Source organism: Capricornis sumatraensis, chromosome 20, assembly GCF_032405125.1.
Source record: "Capricornis sumatraensis isolate serow.1 chromosome 20, serow.2, whole genome shotgun sequence".
Taxonomy (NCBI): Eukaryota; Metazoa; Chordata; class Mammalia; order Artiodactyla; family Bovidae; genus Capricornis; species Capricornis sumatraensis.
Genome location: NC_091088.1, coordinates 29846647 through 29868680, shown reverse-complemented (window position 1 = coordinate 29868680; position 22034 = coordinate 29846647). Strand labels below are relative to the sequence as shown.

The following is a 22034-nucleotide window of genomic DNA, read 5'->3' as shown; positions in this document are numbered from 1 at the left end:
AAGACTCTGCCTGTCAACGCGGGGGACATGGATGCGATCCCTGGTCTAGGAAGATCCCACATGCCTCAGAGCAACCAAGCCTGTGCGCCACAACTACTGAGCCTGTGCACCGTAATGAGAGGAACCACTGCAATGAGAAGCCCACGCACCACAATATAGAGAAGCCCCACTCGCCACAACTAGAGAAAGCTCGCATAGCAGTGAACACCCAGTGTAGCCATAAATGAATAAATACAATTATATATATAAGATATATATAAAAATAAATAATATATATAATATAATATAAAAATAATAAATAAATATAACAATAAATAAAAATATAAATAATATATATAAATAAAAATATAAATTATATATATAAATAAAAATATAAATAATATATAAATAAAATTATATATAAGAGTATATGTATATATATATAAGAATATTGGAGTGGGTTGCCATGTCCTTCTTCAGGGGATTTTCCTGATCCAGGGGTCAAACCCAAGTCTCCTGCATTGGCAGGTGGATTCTTTGCCACTGAGCCACCAGGGAAGCAGAGAAGAGGTCATTAGGACATCATAATCCAATGACTAGGGTCCTTACAACTGGGGAATATTTGGACACAGACATGCACAGAGAGAACTCCGCGTGAAGATGAAGGCAGAGATCAGGGTGATGGTTCGAAAAGCCAACGTACATAAAAAATGGCCAGCAGACCATCAGAAACTAGGAGAGAGACACGGAGCAGATTCTCTCTGTCAGACTTCAGAAGGAATCAATCCTGCTGACACCTCAATCCTAGACTTCTAGCCTCCAGAACTACGAGACAATACGTTTCTGTTGTTTAAGTCCTTCAGGTTGTGGTACTTCATTATGGTGGCCCTATGGAATGAATAAACCACCTCTAGGCCTAAAGTCAACGAAGATCATGGCATCCGGTCCCATCACTTCATGACAAATAGATGGGGAAACAGCGGAAACAGTGGCTGACTATTTTTCTGGGCTCCAAAATCACTGCAGATAGTGATTGTAGTCATGAAATTAAAATGTCGCTTACTCCTTGGAAAGAAAGGTATGACCAACCTAGACAGCATATTGAAAAGCAGAGACATTACTTTGTCAACAATGGTCCGTCTAGTCAACGCTATGGTTTTTCCAGTGGTCATGTATGGATGTGAGAGTTGAACTATAAAGCAAGCTGAGTGCCGAAGAATTGATGGTTTTGAACTGTGGTGTTGGAGAAGACTCTTGAGAGTCCCTTGGACTGCAAGGAGATCCGACCAGTCCATCCTAAAGGAAATCAGTCCTGAATATTCATTGGAAGGACTGATGCTGAAGCTAAAACTCCAATACTTTGGCCACCTGATACAAAGAGTTGACTCATCTGAAAAGACCCTGATGCTGGGAAAGATTGAGGGCAGGAGGAGAAGGGGGTAACAGAGGATGAGATGGGTTGGATGGCATCACCAACTCAACGGACATGGGTTAGGGTGGACTCTGGGAGTTGGTGATGGACACGGAGGCCTGGCGTGCCGCGGTTCATGGGATTGCAAAGAGTCGGACATGACTGAGCAACTGAAATGAAATGAACTGAACTGAAGGCCTAAAGACACGAGGAAAGGAAGCCATGTCTCAGATGCCCAGGGAGGGTGAGCCTGACAGGAGCTGTATTCACTGAGGTGGCAATGTAAGGAGGAAGCCAAGCAATAAAGACCCCCTTGCTTTTTCTTCCCACCCTCCAGCCTCCTACAACACCTCAGCCAATAGGAGCCAGCAGGCAAGGGCAATGGGAGACACACACAGAGAAATCTACTGGATTGGCCAAAGAGGTTGTTTGGGTTTTAACATAGCATCTGATGGAAAAGTCACCCCCTGGTGGCTCAGACAGTAAAGAATCTGCCTGCAGTGCAAGAGACCCAGGTTTGATCCTTGGGTTGGGAAGATCCCCTGGAGGAGGAAATGGCAATCCATTCCAGTATTCTTGCCTGGGAAATCCCAATGGACAGAGGAGCTTGGCAGGCTACAGTCTATGGGGTTGCAAAGAGTTGGATATGACTGAGTGACTACACTTATGGAAAAACCCAAACAAATTTTGGGGCCAACCCGATACTCAGAGGGGAGCATTGTCTGTATTTTTCTTGGGAACCGATGTGGGATTCTCAGCTGAAAGAGCAGGAAGAGGACTCAGGAGCACCAAATCCAACTCTCTTATCTGACCCCTGAGGAAACCAAATCCCAAAGAGGGGTGTGGCAATGTGGCCAATTAAATGCAAGGGATTCTGGATTCTGAGTCATGACATGCACTCCTTCTGAACATCAGGGCTGTTTTTTGTTTTACTGTTGTTGTCGTGCCCTTTGACTCACGCATCCTAACCTCTTTAGCACAATATCTCTTAAAAATCTTAATTTGAGACTTGAAAAGGTAACACTTTGACAGCATATCACATTCAGTTCGGTTCAGTTGCTCAGGTGTGTCCAACTCTGTGACCCCACGGACTGCACAGCACACGAGGCTTCCCCCTCCATCACCAACTCCTAGAGCTTGCTCAAACTCATGTCCATCACATCAGTGATGCCATCCAACCATCTCATCCTCTGTCATCCCCTTCTCCTCCTGTCTTCAATCTTTCCCAGCATTAAGGTCTTTTCCAAGGAGTCTTCTTCGCATCAGGTGGCCAAAGTACTGGAGTTTCAGCTTCAGCATCAGTCCTTCCAATAAATATTCAGGACTAATTTCCTTTAGGATTGACTAGTTTGATCTCCTTGCAACCCAAGGGACTCTCAAGACTCTTCTCCAACAGCGTACCACATTAAAAGCTATCAAAGCATATGCAGAAGGAGGTGGGGGGATTGGAATCCTTGTGCACTGCTGATGGGAATGTAGAATGATGTAGCCTCTGGGGAAAACTGTGAGATGATTCTTCAAAAACCTAAGCATAGGATTATCATATGACCCAGCAATTCCAAGGTATAGATCCAAAAGGTTTGGAAACAGGTACTACTTAAACAGATACTTGTATACGAATGTTCAAGCAGCATTATTCGCAATAGCCAAAAGCGGCAACAAACCATCTGCCCATAGATGAATGGGTAATTGATATGTGAAATATATGGCTGTCATTGATAACATGTGACTGAAGAGGGAATTCTCTGGCAGTCCAGTAATTAAGACTCTGCCTTCCAATGCAGGGGTGTGGCTTCAGTCTCTGGCTGGGGAACTAAGATTCCACATGCTGTAGGGTGTGGCCAAAACTTTTAAAAATAAAGCTTGTTTTTTAAAAAATATATATGATTGAGCATTATTCAGCCATATAACAGAGTAAAGTACCAAAACATGCTATCATACAGCATGGATGAACCTTGAAGACATTATGCTAAGTGAAATAAGCCAGACACAAAAGGACAAGTATATATGATTCCACTTACATAAGGTACTAGCATGGACAAATTCATAAAGAGAGAAAATAAAGGTTACCAGGGGCTGGAGGGGAGAAAAGAATAGGGAGTTAGTATTTAATGGGTATAGTTTCTCTTTGGGATGATAAAAAAAGTTCTTAAAATAAGTAGTGGTGACAATTACATAACGTTGTAAATGTGCTTAATGATACTGAATTACATGCTAAAAATTATGACATTTATGTTATGCATATTTTACCACTTTATATATATATATAGGCTGTGCATAGTTGCTTTGTGACTCCATGGACTGCAGCCTGCCAGGCTCCTGTGTCCGTGGGGATTATCCAGTTAAGAATACTGGAGTGGGTTTCCATGCCCTTTTCCAGGGGATCTTCCCAACCCAGGGATCAAACCCAGGTCTCTCACATTGCAGGCAGATTCTTTACCATCTGAGCCACCAAGGAATCCCAAGAATACTGGAGTGGGTAGCCGATCCCCTCTCCAGGGGATTGTCCTAACCCAGGAATCAAACCAGGGTCTCCTGCATTGTAGGCGGGTTCTTCACCAGCTGAGCTACCAGGGAAGCCCATATATATATGTGTACACATACACACACACGCACACATATATAAAAGTTATAAAGCCCATATATATGTGTACACACACACACACACACATATAAAAGAGTTATATTGGGCCTCCAATTAAAATAAATTTTTTTTAAAAGAAAAAAAATTATATTGGGTTAGCAGAAAGTTTTTCCATGAGATGTTATGGAAAACCCTAACAAACTTTCTGGCTAACCCAAAACAGTGAAAAGGAAGTCTACCTATCACCACAACCCTTGCCACTAAGATCCCTTCCCTGAAGACCAATGTCCTAGGTCTCCTGAAAGCAATCTGTGACTGCACGGGTAAGCCCTCTCCTCCTACATATACCCTTCTCCCCAACTTTTGCTTCCTCCATAAATGGTAGCATACTAGACACAGGGTTTTATATTTTGCCTTTTGCACTTAACAATATGCTTTGGAAAGCACCTTTATTTTCCTTTTAAGGCCACAGAGAGTATTCTTGCACAAAGCTTTTTACACAAAAAGTGTCTAAGTAACACTTGAAGATGATAACATTAGCATTTTACTAAGGTACAATGTCTTCACTCTAGAGAGTGAATTAGAAATGAGAGAATTTCAGAAATCTGCCAAGCATATAATAAAGAAGTGAGGATATAGTCTTTTTTGGTTCAGCTTAACAAATATTTATGGGGAATTCCCTGGTTGTCCAGTGGTTAGGACTCCATGCTTTCACTGCCAAGGCCCCATGTTCAATCCCTGGTTGAGGATCTAAGATCCCACACACCACACAGCACAGCCAAAAGAGAAAACAAAGATTTATAGAGGCCACATCAGGAAAAAGGTCCTTTGAAAAATGTTGGTATAGTAATAGTCAACACCTATAAAACTCCTACCATGTGACAATTTCTATCTTACACATATTAACATATTTAATCGTCACAACAACCTTATGATGTAGGTGCTATTATCAATTATTTCCATTTTACAGGTCAGGACTCCCAGGCATGAAGTAGTAAGTGACTGGCCCAAGATTACAGAGCTAACGAATGACAGAAAAGGGACTGCGCCCGCAGACTGGGGCTTCAGGACCCTCGTTCGTGTTCACTAGACCACCACGGCCCTGCTGCCTCTCGAGCACACAAACATTTATGGAATTGCACACCAGGACCAGGGCTTCCTCCCCAGAGGAAGAATGACGCTTTTGACAAAAGCCTCAAGCTCATAAGTTAATGACTGCAACAGGCACACAGTTTGCCCTCCTGCAAAACAGAGAACTGATCATGTTAAAAGAGAAGAACAGGACTTCCTTCGTGGTCCGGTGGTTGAGGATCCGCCTGCCAACGCAGGGGACATGGCTTCGATCCCTGATCTGGGAAGATTCCACATGCTGTGGAGCAACTAAGCCCACGTGTTCACAACTACTGCAGCCCGAGTGCCTGGAGGCCACGAGAACCCACCACAATGAGAAGCTCGCACACTGTAACTAGAGAGGAGCCCCCACTCACCACAACTAGAGAAAGCCCGTGTGCAGCCACGAAGACCCAGTGTAGCCAAAAAGAAGAAAAAAAAAAGAGAGAGGAGTATATGGAATGTTCTAGAAGCTAGGGAGGAAAGACAAGGAACCCCAAAATGCCCCGAGGAGGAAGTAGCATCTGAAGATGAAGGGAAGCAATGTTTGTGGAGCAGCTATCCCACACCAGCCACTTGGCATGTGAACTGCTCCCAACAACCATATTATCACCCGCACTTCATACATGAAAAAGACTGATGCTCCCAGAGATGCTTTAAAGGGGTGAAGCCAGGATCCGCTCCCAGGCTGGTCTCCAGGGTGGGGCCCGGCCACCGGCCTGGCAGAGCGCTCCCCATGCCAATGACATCAGCTCTCCTCTGTCAGGCTGTGGGATCTTGAGTCAGCTTGGTGTGAATCGTAACCAACTAATAAGCCAAAAGCACTTTGAAGATGACATTGCCCGTAAAAAAGGGCTGGTTCCCACAGGTGCAGCCTTTTAAGACAGGGACTGTTTGTGGGGAGGCTTCAGTGATGACAATGCAGGAACAGGGTCGAGATTCCTGGGCAGAGGAGCCTTGAGCCAGGAGGCTGAGCTTCCAGGCCATTCCAAAAATTTCCTTCCCTGGCCCCAGAGGTGCCCACAATTGACAGCAGAGTTGCCCAAATGTCAGTCTTCTGTGAATACTCGCCCTAAATTTTGCCATAACTGCATTCTGCCTGTGTTGTAATTTACCCAGTCTTTTCATTACATTGATTCAGTTAAAAATGATTCATCCTAAGCACAAATCTTGTGCAATTATAAGTGCCATGTGTTAGTTGCATTTCTTTCTAATATGCATTAAAGTCAATTAAAATAACTAAAATAACAATGCTTTTCCATATATCATCTTCAAGCCTCTCCCTCTGGGAAACCCAGGCTACAGCACCTGTCTCCCTGGTGAGCAGAGGATTCACTAACGCCACTCTTCCTCTTGCTTAGGACTTTGAGAAAGTCCCTTTTATTTTCTTGGGCCTCACTTTCCCCATCTCCAGGTTCCTTACAGCTCTTACATAATGTGGTGGTGAAACGTACAGATTCAAGTCATTCAGCCTGGGTCAGAATTCCTGCCTTCCCTTTCTTGGCAGCGTGACTCCAGGCCAGTCACAAAACTCACCTCCGCCTCAGCTGCACTATCTGTGAAATGGGGACAACTTCACAGGACTGTTGCAGGCCCTTCTCTAAGGAGCCTCCCCTGACTGCCCGATTGTACACTCCATGTGTCCCCTGCCCCTGGCAACTTCTGACCCCTCTTTACGCTTCTCTACTTGTCCTTTACTCCATGGCAGCTATTACCTCCTAACAAACTATATGATTGGTTGCTTGAGTATGTTTATTTTTTCCCCCCTGCTCGTCTCTAAGAACATAAATTCCATGAGAGCTGGAATAGTCACCAGTTTTGTTCACTGATGTATTCCCAAGCACCTAGACACACACGCACCTTTTAAATTGGGGGAGCTATAGTGGTTATCCTGCAGTTTGGACGTCACCGTCTATGACTGAGCTCGTCTGTTTCCCCACAGCCCACCCACACAGCGTATTTCACATTTGGAGATCCCTGCCAATCAGATACATTCTATAAAAATGATATATAGTTGTAGCTTGAATTTGCATTTCTACTAGTAGAAGTGTAGATGAGTGTCTTATCACTTGGCTCTACGAGCCATTTCCATTATTTATTTCTGTCGTCTCTCCCTGCACACACATGAAGGGTCTACATTTTCTGCCACAGACCCAGCCCTTCCACAGGGAAGCCCACGGTGCCCATCTCAGGCTGAGCCCTCTTTGGGGCCCTCTGAGGACTGAAAAGAGCAGGGTCCATATCTCCTGGTGCATCCAGATCACAGCCATGCCCAATGACTCAAGTGTCATTTTGGGTTTTCTAGCTGTAAATTAAGGGCGATAATTTATGATAGTTGGACCATAAAGAAGGCTGAGCACTGAAGAATTGATGCTTTCAAATTGTGGTGCTGGAGAAGACTCCTGAGAGTCCCTTGGACTGCAAGGAGATCAAACCAATCAATCCTAAAGGAATTCAACCCTGAATAATCACTGGAAGGAGTAATGCTGAAACTGAAGTTTTAATCCTTTGGCCACCTGATGCGAAGAGCTGACTTACTGGAAAAGACCCTAGGAAAGATTGAGGGCAGGAGTAGAGGGGATGACAGAGGATGAGAGGGTTGGATGTCATCACTGACATGAGTTTGAGAAACTTAGGGAGATAGTGAAGGACAGGAAAGCCTGCTGCTGCTGCTAAGTCACTTCAGTTGTATCCGACTCTGTCCGACCCCATAGATGGCAGCCCACCAGGTTCCCCCGTCCCTGGGATTCTCCAGGCAAGAACACTGGAGTGGGTTGCCATTTCCTTCTCCAGTGCATGAAAGTGAAAAGTGAAGTCACTCAGTCGTGTCCGACTCTTCACGACCCCATGGACTACAGCCCACCAGGCTCCTCTGCCCATGGGATTTAGTGTGCTGCAATTCATGGGGTCTCAAAGAGTCGCACATGACCCAGCGACTGAACAGCAACAAGCAGGAAGGTGACTCAGCCCAGGCCCAGGGCAGCCCCCAGTGCCCCCAGCAGCAGGCTGCAGGGGCCTGTCCCACTGCAGGCCTGTCCTTGAACTTTGTAGCGCTCCTGCCTACCCACCCTGAGGAACAGAACTTCTTGGTCCTCTGGGTTTCTGTTTTCTCTCCATGTCTGTAAAAAGCTGTGTGCTGGGAACAGAACACTTTATTCAAAGGAAGCTTTGAATGGCCCTTCTGTGATGCATCAATTCCAGGAACCAGCTCAGTATTCTCTGGAAGAGAAAAGACTTGGGACAAAAGCGGGCATCTTAAGATCCCTGGAGGCCAGGTCCTTGTTAATTAGACCCTGGCATCTTTGCCTCCTCAGTATGTGAACAGAGCTTCTGCTCCTCAAGCTCCCTCGTGACCCAGCTCTGTCTTGATGTTAATTTTAGAGGCAGATTTTTTTTCTCTCCAGCACTTGGAAGGAGAGCTCCACAGAACAGGGCTTTTTCTACCTGAAAACGTGGCTGAGGATGGTATTTCCAAGTGCCCATCGTTATCCTGACCATGCACCCAAGGTGGAAAAAGCCCAAGCTTCCAAACAGATATACCAGGGCTCAAATCCTTGCTCTGTCCCTTCCTGGCTGGATGATCTTGGCAGATGACCTCTCTGAGCCAGTATTTCATCACCATTTGGATCCACAATAGCACCTACTTTGCAGGTGAAATGCTGGTGTCTTGAGATAAAGAAAGGATGCAGAAAGGACATTTGGAGATCACAGAAGATGTATTCATTGGCCAGGCTTTCCTCGGAGCAACCATTGAGTCCAGAATAATGCAAGCAAATCCTAACATTTCTTTTTGGGTTGAAACTCATCAACTTCCTATTACCTTGTTATTCTCAAAGTGAAAAAAAAAAAAAAAAAAAATTGCCCTGGCTCCTAGGACCCACGAAAGCTGGACCTGTACACTCCTAACCACCAAACCACCACAAGGCCGTGAGCTCTGAGGTCCCAGAAGTGTGGGCCCGAATTCAAGTCTAGGAACACTTAAGAGTACACCCACCCTTCTCCGCCTCCACTAGAAGCTCCCTCAACCTGGAATATTCCCCCAATCTCGCTAACCCTTGCTCCAATACTCAGCTTTCAACTGAAGCATCACTATTTTGGAGTTAGGTGTGGGTTCCTGAAACTAGGGGTGGATTACTGGCTCCTATGACCCCCTTCAAGTTCCATCTTGTAACAAGCATTGCTTATGTTTGACTCCATGTTTTCCTTGCGAAGCTGCAAGTTCCACAACGGTGACTTTCTAGAGCCAACACTGCAACTGCCTGTGACTGGCTTCTAGAAGGGACCCACTGTGTTTCTGGGCAAAGACAGAAAGGGAACAGAAGGGGAAGGAGGGAAAGGACCAGGGGCTCCCTGGAATCTCACAGTATTTCTACCTAGGGAAGACCCCCTGGAGACTGAGGAGGGTGGATATATAACTTGGTGGCACTTTAAGAAGCAACCCCCTTCTGAACTTTGTTATTTAGCTGCTAAGTCCTGTACGACACTTTTGCGACCCCATGGACTGTAGCCTGCTAGGCTCCTCTGTTCACGGGATTCTCCAGGCAAGAATACTATAGTGGGTTACCATGCCCTCCTCCAGGGGCTCTTTCCAACCCAGGGATCAAACTGGTGTCTCCCTCTGAACTTTGGTGGGTGCTTTACTCTTGGAAGCTTCAAAGTCATTTACAAACCTTAACTACCCCATATATTAGAGCCCCAGGGAGCCACTAAACTTGGCCTCAAGCCTCCCATTTGCAAATTAGAGAAACTGAGTCTTCCAGTTAAAAGCATGCCTGAAGGCAAAAAAGAAATCAGCCTAAAAGGCTGCCCATTCCTCACGAAACCACAGGGTGGAGCAAGAACTGGAAGCAGAGAGGACTTGGGGCCTCAGTTTACCTCCCAGGGCGAGGGAACACCACCCATTCTATAATTCCTTAAATCTCTACTGTGGATATACTCAGCAACGCTGAAGAAGCTGAAGTTAAATGATTCTATGAAGACCTACAAGACCTTTTAGAACTAACATCCAAAAAAGACGTCCTTTTCATTATAGGGGACTGGAATGCAAAAGCAGGACGTCAAGAAACACCTGGAGTAACAGGCAAATTTGGCCTTGGAATACGGAATGAAGCAGGGCAAAGACTAATAGAGTTTTGCCAAGAAAATGCACTGGTCATAGCAAATACCCTCTTCCAACAACACAAGAGAAAACTACACATGGACATCACCAGATGGTCAACACTGAAATCAGATTGATTATATTCTTTGCAGCCAAAGATGGAGAAGCTCTATGCAGTCAACAAAACAAGACCAGGAGCTGACTGTGGCTCAGATCATGAACTCCTTATTGCCAAATTCAGACTTAAATTGAAGAAAGTAGGGAAAACCACTAGACCATGCCGGTATGACCTAAATCAAATCCCTTATGATTATACAATGGGGGTGAGAAATAGATTTAAGGGACTAGATCTGATAGACAGAGTGACTGAAGAACTATGGATGGAGGTTCATGACATTGTACAGGAGACAGGGATCAAGACCATCCTCATGGAAAAGAAATGCAAAAAAGCAAAATGGCTGTCTGGGGAGGCCTTACAAATAGCTGAGCTGTGAAAAGAAGAGAAGCGAAAAGCAAAGGAGAAAAGGAAAGGTATAAGCATCTGAATGCAGAGTTCCAAAGAACAGCAAGGAGAGATAAGAAAGCCTTCCTCAGCGATCAGTGCAAAGAAATAGAGGAAAACAACAGAATGGGGAAGACTAGAGATCTCTTCAAGAAAATTAGAGATACCAAGGGAACATTTCATGCAAAGATGGGCTCGATAAAGGACAGAAATGGTATGGACCTAACAGAAGCAGAAGATATTAAGAAGAGGTGGCAAGAATACACAGAAGAACTGTACAAAAAAGAGCTTCATGACCCAGATAATCACGATGGTGTGATCACTCACCTAGAGCCAGACATCCTGGAATGCAAAGTCAAGTGGGCCTTAGAAAGCATCACTATGAACAAAGCTAGTGGAGGTGATGGAATTCCAGTTGAGCTATTTCAAATCCTGGAAGATGATGCTGTGAAAGTGCTGCACTCAATATGCTAGCAAATTTGAAAAACTCAGCAGTGGCCACAGGACTGGAAAAGGTCAGTTTTCATTCCAATCCCAAAGAACGGCAATGCCAAAGAATGCTCAAACTACCACACAATTGCACTCATCTCACATGCTAGTAAAGTAATGCTCAAAATTCTCCAAGCCAGGCTTCAGCAATACGTGAAACGTGAACTTCCAGATGTTCAAGCTGGTTTTAGAAAAGGCAGAGGAACCAGAGATCAAATGCCAACATCCGTTGGATCATCGAAAAAGCAAGAGAGTTCCAGAAAAACATCTATTTCTGCTTTATTGACTATGCCAAAGCCTTTGACTGTGTGGATCACAATAAACTGTGGAAAATTCTTCAAGAGATGGGAATACCAGACCACCTGACCTGCCTCTTGAGAAATCTGTATGCAGGTCAGGAAGCAACAGTTAGAACTGGACATGGAACAACAGACTGGTTCCAAATAGGAAAAGGAGTACATCAAGGCTATATACTGTCACCCTGCTTATTTAACTTCTATGCAGAGTACATCATGAGAAACACTGGGCTGGAAGAAGCACAAGCTGGAATCAAGATTGCCGGGAGAAATATCAATCACCTCAGATAGGCAGATGACACCACCCTTATGGTAGGAAGTGAAGAGGAACTAAAAAGCCTCTTGATGAAAGTGAAAGAGGAGAGTGAAAAGTTGGCTTAAAGCTCAACATTCAGAAAACGAAGATCATGGCATCTGGTCCCATCATTTCATGGGAAATAGATGGGGGAACAGTGGAAACAGTGTCAGACTTTGTTTTTTTGGGCTCCAAAATCATTGCAGATGGTGACTGCAGCCATGAAATTAAAAGACACTTACTCCTTGGAAGAAAAGTTATGACCAATCTAGATAGCATATTGAAAAGCAGAGACATTACTTTGCCAACAAAGGTCCTAGTCAAGGCTATGGTTTTTCCAGTGGTCATGTAGGGATGTGAGAGTTGGACTGTGAAGAAAGCTCAGCACCGAAGAACTGATGCTTTTGAACTGTGGTGTTGGAAAAGACTCTTGAGAGTCCCTTGGACTGCAAGGAGATCCAACCAGTCCATTCTAAAGGAGATCAGCCCTGGGTGTTCTTTGGAAGGAATGATGCTAAAGCTGAAACTCCAATACTTTGGCCACCTCATGGGAAGAGTTGACTCATTGGAAAAGACTCTGATGCTGGGAGGGATTGGGGGCAGGAAGAGAAGGGGACGACGGAGGATGAGATGGCTGGATGGCATCACTGACTCGATGGACGTAAATCTGAGTGAACTCTGGGAGTTGGTGATGGACAGGGAGGCCTGGTGTGCTACAATTCATGGGGTTGCAAAGAGTCGGACACGACTGAGCAACTGAACTGAACTGAACCGGGGCCTCCAAGAGGCAGCACCAGGGAGGATAAGTTCAGTCCTCAAATTGAACTTATGAACTTATGTGTTGTGGAGACCTCAATGTTTTGTTTTGTTTCTTTTTAAAAAAAGATTTTTAAATAAAAATCTAGAATTGAGAGTTCTCTTCAAAAAACAAAGGTCTGGCAATACTGGCAAAGATTTCTTTTTCACATGTGCAAGGCTGGCTGGAGCTAAGCAGTAACTGCCTTTTTTTTAATTGAAAAAATTTTAAATTAAAAACATTTTTTTTTTTTTTTGGCACACCACTTGGCATATGGGATCTTAGTTCACCAACCAGACACTGAACCCACACCCACTGCAGTGAAGCCCGGAGTCTTAACCACTGGATCGTCAGGGAAGCCTCATGACTGCCTCCTTTACACAGGTGTGTGGTCGCCAGTTTGCCAGTCTCCACTACTCCCTCTTGTCACCCATTTGGCTCACTTCTTTCAACCACGAAACCTGCTGATCCCTGTGCACATCTGAATCACAGTTCTTAAAGTATCTCCTCCTCTTCAGTCACAGCTGCTAGTTGCCCTGGACTTCTCTGGGTCTTTCAAAAGAGTCAAGCTCTTCCAGCCACAGGGTCTTTGCACATGCTGTTCTCTCTGCCTGGAACACATTTCCCTCCACAAGGGTCTGAATTGGGTTCCCCTTAATGTACCTGTAGTTATCTCTCATGTCACAAATCACAACTTACAATTATTCATATGTGTGCTTATTTATTTGCCTCTGTCTCCCCTATTAAAATAGAGGTCCAGGGAGGGCAAGGATAGTTTGGTGTTACAGACTGCAGCATTTGCAGTATGCATCCCAGAACCTGGCGCGTCTTAGGAAATTGGTAAATTTTTGTGGTATGAATGAATGCTGGAATGCATGAGTGAGATTCTGCCAGGCTTGGGGGCGTCCATTCAGTGTCCATTCAGGGGCCAATCTTCCCTGTTTACCTGCAGGGTTAGGAAGAGGATACCATTTTCCTAGCCTCTCCATGGGATTCACTCAAGCCCATGTTGAGCAGGCCCATATGCTCCCTTGTTCTAGAAGCTCTGGGATGAGAGGTGAGTGAGAGCACTTAGGGGCATTTGCATTCAAAACCTGGGTACATTAGTCAGGCAAGTGAACAATGACTAAAAGGATCACAGGGATGATGAGAGGACAGAGCCTCCAAGTGCGGCTTCTTCTAGATGGAGAAAAGGAGGTGGGATTAAATCTATAAAATCCCAGAGTGGATGCAGAGGTAAGGGATGATGGACCCCCAACCTCAACTATTAGAAGGAGAGCCTCCCCCTTTAAGGTTAAAAGAGTTTAAGGCAAAGAAAAGCCACACACACTCCCCAAGCTACTTTGCTCAGAAGGACGTTATGAAGGTGGCAGGGCTGAGGCTGGGCTGAGGGGCCTTTTACAAATGTGTGGTCAATGTTCAGCCAATTCTGGATGAAAGTGATGACATGAACGTCACAGCAGCATTCCTCTCCTGCAAGTGCCCGCCAGATGCTGATCAAAGCAAAAGTGCTGTCAGGAATTCCCCGGTGGTCCAGCGGTTTGGACTCTGGGCTTTCATTGCCAAAGGCCCAGATTTATTTCCTGGTCGGGGAACTAAGATCCCTCAAGCCACATGGTGTGGCCCCCACCCCCCTACCCCCCCCAAAAAAAAGCAAGAGAGCTGGGCTAAATGAATTCAAATAACTCTTTATTTGATGCTTCTAGTATCTCCAAGCTGTACCTGACTCACATTGAAAAAGTTCATCTTCTAGGCTTGGGGGGTCAGCCTCTCCTAGAGAGATAGCCACAGGGAGAAGATGGTGACCATGAAGTAGGTTTGGCGTCTCATGCTGGATTCATGGAGTGAGGTCTCCAAAGAGGACAGAGGGATGAGGTGGCAGGAACAGGATTCACCAGGATCTGGTCAATTATCTGCTCCTGAGTTCCCAAATCCCAAGAGGAAGCAATCTTCATCCTTGGCCAAACTCCTCATCCCCTCAGCTTCTCCTGGTCTCCTGCTACAGTTCTTCCCTTTAGACCCCGGTAAAACCAGAAAGATGAGCTAGAGCACAAATGTGGGATTTGCAGGTGAAAGCTAGGGGTGCTGGAGAAAGCTGCTTGTGAGAAGAGGTGACTGGTTTCTGCTCACCACAAGAAGGACTTTTCTGAAGACTAATACTAGCAAAAAGCGGGGAGGCTTTCTCCAAAGGTACTGAGCTCCCCGTCACAGGAGGAGCACAAGTAAGGCCCCAGAAGCTATTTTCATGGCACTTGTAGGTGGGATTCCAGTAGTAAGTACTGCCAATGTTCTTCACTGGGTGGTCTCCAGTGGCCTTCAGAGAGAGGTATTCAGACTGCCTAACACTGTATGCAAAGTTTTTTTCTGGATGAGCATCTCCCCCAACCCAGGAAAATGTTCATAACTTTCTTCAACTTCTAAAAAGTGTTTATGACTGAAAAATTTTAATCACTAAGAACTGATGAGGTCCATCATTTCTCAAACTTGGCTGCCCAGCTGAACATCTGAAGAGTTAAAAAAAAAAAAAAAAGGAGGCCCTCCTCGGATCCCATTCCAAGCCCATTGCATCAGAATCCCTAAGTACTTGTGTTTTTTATTAATAAAAATTGCCTCTCTGTAATTCTGATACCCTCAACCAGAGACTGGTCTGAAATCTCTAGAAAATGGTAAGCAAAGGTCTTAGCCCTGGTGGCTCAGAGGTTAAAGTGTCTGCCTCCAATGCAGGAGACCCGGGTTCGATCCCTGGATCGGGAAGATCCCCTGGAGAAGGAAATGGCAATCCACTCCAGTATTCTTGCCTGGGGAATCCCATGGACGGAGAAGCCTAGTAGGTTACAGTCCACGGGGTCGCAAAGAGTCTGACACGACTGAGCGACTTCACCTCACCTCACCTCATGCACTCCTGAAGCTTTAGAATTCTATGCCAGAGGTCACAAAATAGGACCCAATAGGCTGCTCTGGGCTATGGATATAATTGTTCATGAGGAGAGTACCCTAATATAATAAAGAAACAACTTTGATCACTGTTTAAAAATTAGGATAGTCACACACATACACAACGTCCAGTTTCCCATTTCTCCTACACAATCAGAAGAGAGCAAAATTAGACCCTCATTCCCAAATCCTAGTATTCGATTGGAGCTTAGACAACTAGCCACAGTCAGAGAAGACTCTTGAGAGTCCCTTGGGCTGCAAGGAGATCAAACCAGTCAATCCTAAAGGAAATCAACCCTGAATATTCATTGGAAAGACTGATGCTGAAGCTCCAATACTTTGGCCACCTGATGCGAAGAACTGACTGACTCACTGGAAAAGACCCTGATGCTGGGAAAGACTGAGGGCAGGAAGAGAAGTGGGTGACAGAGGATGAGATGGTTGGTTGGCATCACTGACTGAGTAGATATGAGTTTGATCAAACTCCAGGAGATAGAGAAGGACAGGGAAGCCTGGCATGCTGCAGTCCATGGGGTTGCAGATAGTCGGACACGACTTAGCAATTGAACAACGACTACCGCCGCAGTCTATTACTATAATCAGTTTACTTTGCTCTTACGCGCTAAGATCAAAGTCTTACCTTGACTTGCCCCTGAAGTCAAGGTAGTTGGAGACCCCTGTTTGAGGTTTCCCCTGAAATTCACCAGCTTGGGAGATCCTCCGGTGACTCCCCAGTTGGGACAGGGGCCATCTGCTCTTGGCTAGGCTGGGACCTGAAGGACCTCAGGTCTAAACTTCCCCAGCCCCCTGCCTCCCGCCCTGCTGACATCTAGGAGTTGTCCTGTCACTCCAGCACCGGGGCCAAGGACTTCAAAGCCAAACAAGATCCAAACTGAACTGGCACTAATCCTCTTCAGTCTCGACCTCTTTTCTTCTGCCAGGCAGAACCTTCTCGTCTCTGTTGGCTTCCTATTAAAATTAACAAGCATTGCAGGCAGACATCAAAGGCAGAGTTGTGCCTTAATAGTCCAGGCAGGCCCAGGCTGTGATCACGGCCCCTCCCCCTCTTCCAACCGAACTGGGAAAAATGGTACAGCTGCAACTGCCAAAATCAGAACAATGGCCATCCCCATCTGTTGGATATGGGCACCATGGAAAATTCCAGGCAAGCGGAACATCTTCACAGCAGTTTTCTTCAAAGTGCCCTGCAGAAACTGGCCAATTATTCTTAAGAGGCACCCTTAGAAGAGTGGGTGATTATCCCCATTTTATTGGCAGGGAAACTGAGGTCAAATGGCTTGCCCAAGACCAGGCAGAGAAAGATGGAGATGGAGTCAAAGCAGTGGCAGCACACGTCTACGTCCATCTGAGGCTCACTCAGACCTGTATCTGGCCCAGCATTCTAGCACACCCAGGTGTTCCTGCCCAGCTGGGCTGTCATGGCCAACCCTCCTGGTTCTCACGCTGGGTTTCCCAGACCCAAATTTCACAAGACACTAGTAGCCCCGCAGGTGTGGAGGGAGATGACAGGCTCTATCATCAACCCCTTTGCCATGCAGGAAATGACTGCAGTGGATAATTGCTCTCCTCTATACAACCTTCAAACTGTGGTCTTTGTTTTCTCTCCCTGACATTAATTGGAGAGGATCTGATTATTTTCAGAGAACTATGTATTTATCTTGGAGAAATCAACAAAGTTAATACCTAGTATACCATGGTTCTGAGTTGTTAGTGAAATCCCTGCTAGGTGGGGGAGGGCTCTGTGGGTTGAGCCTTGGTTCCTCTCCCTGAAGGGCCTGTTCAAACAGAAGTCCCTAGACCTGAAAGGTTTTGAAACTGCAGAAAATGTTGGTCTGGCGAGCCTTCTGTTGGGAGAACATGCCGCTGGGGCTGCAAGGCCTGGGCTGCTGAATTCCCTCCCACATCTTTGGAGGGAAAGCACAGCTACAAGTGCCTGCAGACAATTAATAATTGTTGAAATTTCTCCAAAAATTGACTTTGATCCCAGAGCTGTAGATACAAACTGCTTTGGGTGGGGGTGGGGGGGGGGTGGGTGTTGGCAGAGGGGACTTCCCCTCTAGAAATCTAAGAAACAGGGATCTTCTAAACAAGCTGTCTCAGGACTTCCCTGGCAGTCCAGTGGTTACCACTCCGAGCTTCCAATGCAAGGGAGGCAGGTTCGATCCCTGGTCAGGGACTAAGATTCCACATGCCACATGGCATGGCCAATCAAAAACTGTCTATTTATGCACACCTAGAACAGAGCTGAGAGAGGCCCTAGTGGTCATCTAGCAATGACCACCCCCTCATTGTTTCAGGTAGCCTGTGGCCCAGGGCTGGGAAGTGACCTTGTGAGTGAGCAATCCCAGTGAGTGAGTTTAGAGACACTCAGTTGCCCTGACTTCCTGGCTTCTTGCACTAAGAGAGAAAAACAGAAGAAACAAGAGAAAGGGTGAGATGTGAGAGGACAAACAGGGAGTGAAAGAAGAGGAGGAGAAGGGAGGAAGATAAAGAAGAAAGGAAATCAGGAGAAGAGATGGAGAGAAAGGAAAGCAGGAGAAACGGAGAGTGAGAGAAGTTTACTTCACCATCTGACCATGCTGGCCTGTGATGCTCACCAGCGGCTTCTTCCCTGGTGCCTCACCTTGCCAATGACACAATAAATCTTCTCTGCACCCTTGGGTGGGGCAGGAGGCACTGTGGGGGACCCTCAGAAGTTGCTTACCCCAAGCAGGAGGTTCTGCAAATGGCCTCACTCCACAGACACCTAAGAGATGTCAAAGGCCCTGGGAAATTTCCCTCCTCAATTCATCATCTGGCCCAGCGGATCTGCACTGTGGATGAAATGGTGGCTAGGGCACTTCACCTTTGGGATCTCAGACTCCCAATCTGTAAATGGGGTTGGGACTGAGACAAAGTCTGGCCCACACAATTGCCCTTACAGCTCTGGCATTCTAGAATGACCTTCATTCCAGGAATTCTGCTTCCTCCTTTTCTCGGGGACCATTACAGAGCAAACCCTGAATGCCTTGCTAGGAATCAATTTCAGTCGGAATGAAGGGTTTCTAAAGTAAGAGGATTAAGTGCAGGAGCCTGATATGAGCTTTGTCGAGGGGTCCCCAGTGGGCCTACAGAAGACTCGAAGGCTGCAGATACAGCTGCGTCAGCCACCCCGCCCCCTCCTCCCCAACTTGAGTCTATCCTTCCTGGGGGTACATCAGGATGTTCATCTTCCTCATCAACCAAGGTCACCACGAGCCTCCTGAATGGGGAATCATTAAAAAATCAGAAATGTGGAAAGACACAGACCTGCCACGTGTTTGGGAAAATGATATGTAGACTGATCCCAAAGCAGATGGCTCAGCACTCCTTACCGAGTGATTGTGGAATGCAGCGTTTGAGGAAGAAGAGCGGACCACATAGAGGAGACCTGAGGGGCCACGAGTCTTATGATAGTATGCTCAGCCTCATTAGGGAACTGCAAACCAGCAGCCAAGGAAATGCCATTTCACATCTGTCAGACTGGCAAAAATGAAGTCTGGCAGCACCGAGTATTAACAAAGCCATGGAGAACTGGACACCTGAGTACACTGGTCATGGGATTGTAAACCCCTGTGGTGAGCAATTTGGAAAGATCTAGCAAAGCAGACCAAGGCTGTCCCCTTCAATCCTGTAAGGCCCCTCCTAGGTACACCCCCTGGAGAAACCCTGGCACATTTCACGAACAGAAACACGTACGCATGGATGTTTACAACAATGACAAAGTAGACAGGAACGTACAAAACCCATCAGCTGGACAAACTGTGAAGTAGTCATGTAGTAGAAGAATATAAAGCAGCTAAAACCATAAATCTCAAAACGCTGAGCCAGAAAAGTAAAAAAAAAAAATTGTAAAAGGCTACATTGAGAATGATGTCATTTTATAGAAGGTTTATAAACCTGTAAAACAAGAGTATGTAATTTTTATAGATATGTACCTATGCAGTAAAAGCAGGAAAACGTGCATGGGCATGATAAACACCTCATGAGATTGGTTCCTGGGTTTGGTGGGGGAGTAAGAATGAGATATGGAAAGTTTACACAGGCAGTTTCTACTCTGATTATTTTGTTCCTTTGAAAATTAAAGTGAACAGAACTTGTTAATATCTGATAACATTGGAAGGTTCTGTGTTTAATTTTCTGTTATCTGTTTTTGAAATCATTTCAAATTTTACGAATACTTTTAAAAAGAGAAAACAACACTATGGAGAACAGTATGGAGGTTCCTTGAAAAACTAAAAACAGAACTACCGTATGATCCAGGGATCCCCCTCCCAGACATGTGTCCAGAGAAAATCACAATTCAAGAAGACATACCCAGCCCAGTGCTCACGACAGCACTCTTTATAATAGCCAAGACGTGGTAGCAGTCTAAATGTCCATCAGTAGAGGAATAAAGATGTGGTATATATCATGATTGAATATTACGCAGTTATGCAGAATGAAATAATGCCATTTGCAGTAATATGGATGGACCTCGAGATTATCACACTATGTGAAATAAGTCAGAGAAAAAATAAATATATGATCTATATGTGGAATCTAAGAAAAAGATGATAGTAATCAACTTATTTTTAAAACAGAAACAGACTCCAAGACTTTGAAAACAAACTTATGCTTACCAAAGGGGAAATATTGAGGGGGGGAGGGATAAATTAGGAGCTTGGGATTAACACATACAGACTGCTATATATATGGGTTTTTCTGGTGGCTCAGCAGTAGAGAACCCATCTGCCAATGCAGGAGATGTAAGAGATGCAAGTTCGATCCCTGGGTCAAGAAGATCCTCTGGACCCCTGGAGGAGGGCATGGCAACCCACTCCAGTGTTCTTGCCTTGGAGAATCCCCACGGACAGAGGAGCCCTGGCCGGCTACAAGCCATAGGATCGCACAGAGTTGGACATGACTGAAGCACTACTATACATAAAATAGATAATCAATAAGGACCTACTATTAAGCACAGGGAACTCTACTCGATATTCTGTAATAATCTATATGAGAAAAGAATCTGATACAGAGTGGACATATGTAAAACTGAATCAGTTTGCTCTATACTTGCAACCTACACAACATTGTTAATCAACTATACTCTAATATAAAAATTCTGAAGTGCTATTTAGATTCACGTGTAGTGGATTTATTATTGTTATTTTAAAGAATAAAGAAATGTTTTGAAAAAGAAGAAAACAAGAAAGCACACTGGGCCTGAGATCTAATTGGGATTCCAGGGGCATATTTGGAAGGTCCCACTGTTCCCTGGGGCAAGGCCATTAACCTGGAAGGCACGGCTCATGTCACCAGTGATCCAACTGGTTCTAGCTATAACAACTGCCTCCCCCAGTCCCCAGATAAAATCATTATAAGAGCAATGGTGTGGGGAGGTGGGTGGGATGTATAAGATAAAATGAATTTTAAAAAGAAGAGCTGCCCTGTTTAAACGAGGGTGGAGGGGGTGGGGGGGGGAGGGGGAGACAGGAAAGGGACCTAGAATCCCACCTGCAGCAGCCCCAGCCAGACACCTCCATGAAGCCCTAGGGTTCTGGGCCTCCCATGCAAACACCTTGAATTCAGCTCCAGCGTTCCATGAGGGACCCAGAGGTCACCTAGATGGGGAGAAATGAAGGGCTGAGACCAGGATGAGGCAAGGGAGGCACCTCGGGGACAACATTTAGGGAAGTACTCACTCCCGGGGTCATTCCCGTGCCGCGTCCTCACGGAAACCCTGCCTGCCTCCCCCTCTCTGGCAGCTGCCAACACGCTTGCTGCCCCTCTTGGAAAGCAAGTTCGTGAGGACCAGGCCCTGCGTCTGGCTCAGTGACTCCATCCAGAGGGAGAACCCAAAGCTGAGCACATAGTAGGCCCTGAATATGTTTGCTGAATAACTGATTGAGGGAAGGAAGGGAGGAAGAGGGATGGAGAGGATAAGATAAGGAAGGATGGACAGAGGAGAGCCTCCTGCGCCCTCTCCAAAGGCCAGCCAACCTGGGCCAGCCACCGCGCTGCTGGGGGCCGTGAGCGTGAGCACTTGTCGGCTTTGGCTTTACTCATCCTCCCTTGGGGCCGTGTGCAAAAGCAGATGGTTTCACTTGCCCAGTGGGTACTGAATTACAGCTGTGGGGCTGGAGTCCTATGTAATTAGCCAGCAGCCGCCAGCCCTGCAGAGTCTGTGACGCCTGCCCAGGGCGCAAGTGGTTGGGCACCCAGCAAGCTAGCTCCTAATTAGCGGTGGCCTGCTTTTTTACAGTCCACAGTGCTGGGACCCACCTCCTCCCAGGCTGGTTTCCCCATGGGCTGTGGGGTTCTGTACTGGGGTTCCATGAGTGCAAATAGGGGCCAGAAAAGCAGAAGAGTGTGTGAGTGTGTGACAGTGTGAGTATGTGTGTGTGTGTGTTGGTTGTGGGGACAGCACTTTTCAGAACTCTCCTGGTATGTGTGTGTTGGTTGTGGGAAGAGCATTTCTCAGAACTATCCTGAGAGAAGACAGCCCCAGCCACCCTTGTC

General features: G+C 46.0%; 1 protein-coding gene across 1 annotated transcript in view; it reads right to left on the bottom strand.

Moving 5' to 3' along the window:
* The window catches only part of BBS2 (Bardet-Biedl syndrome 2), a 107339-nt gene that overhangs the window by 40509 nt on the left and 44796 nt on the right, over nt 1-22034 (bottom strand). The window lies entirely within an intron of this gene.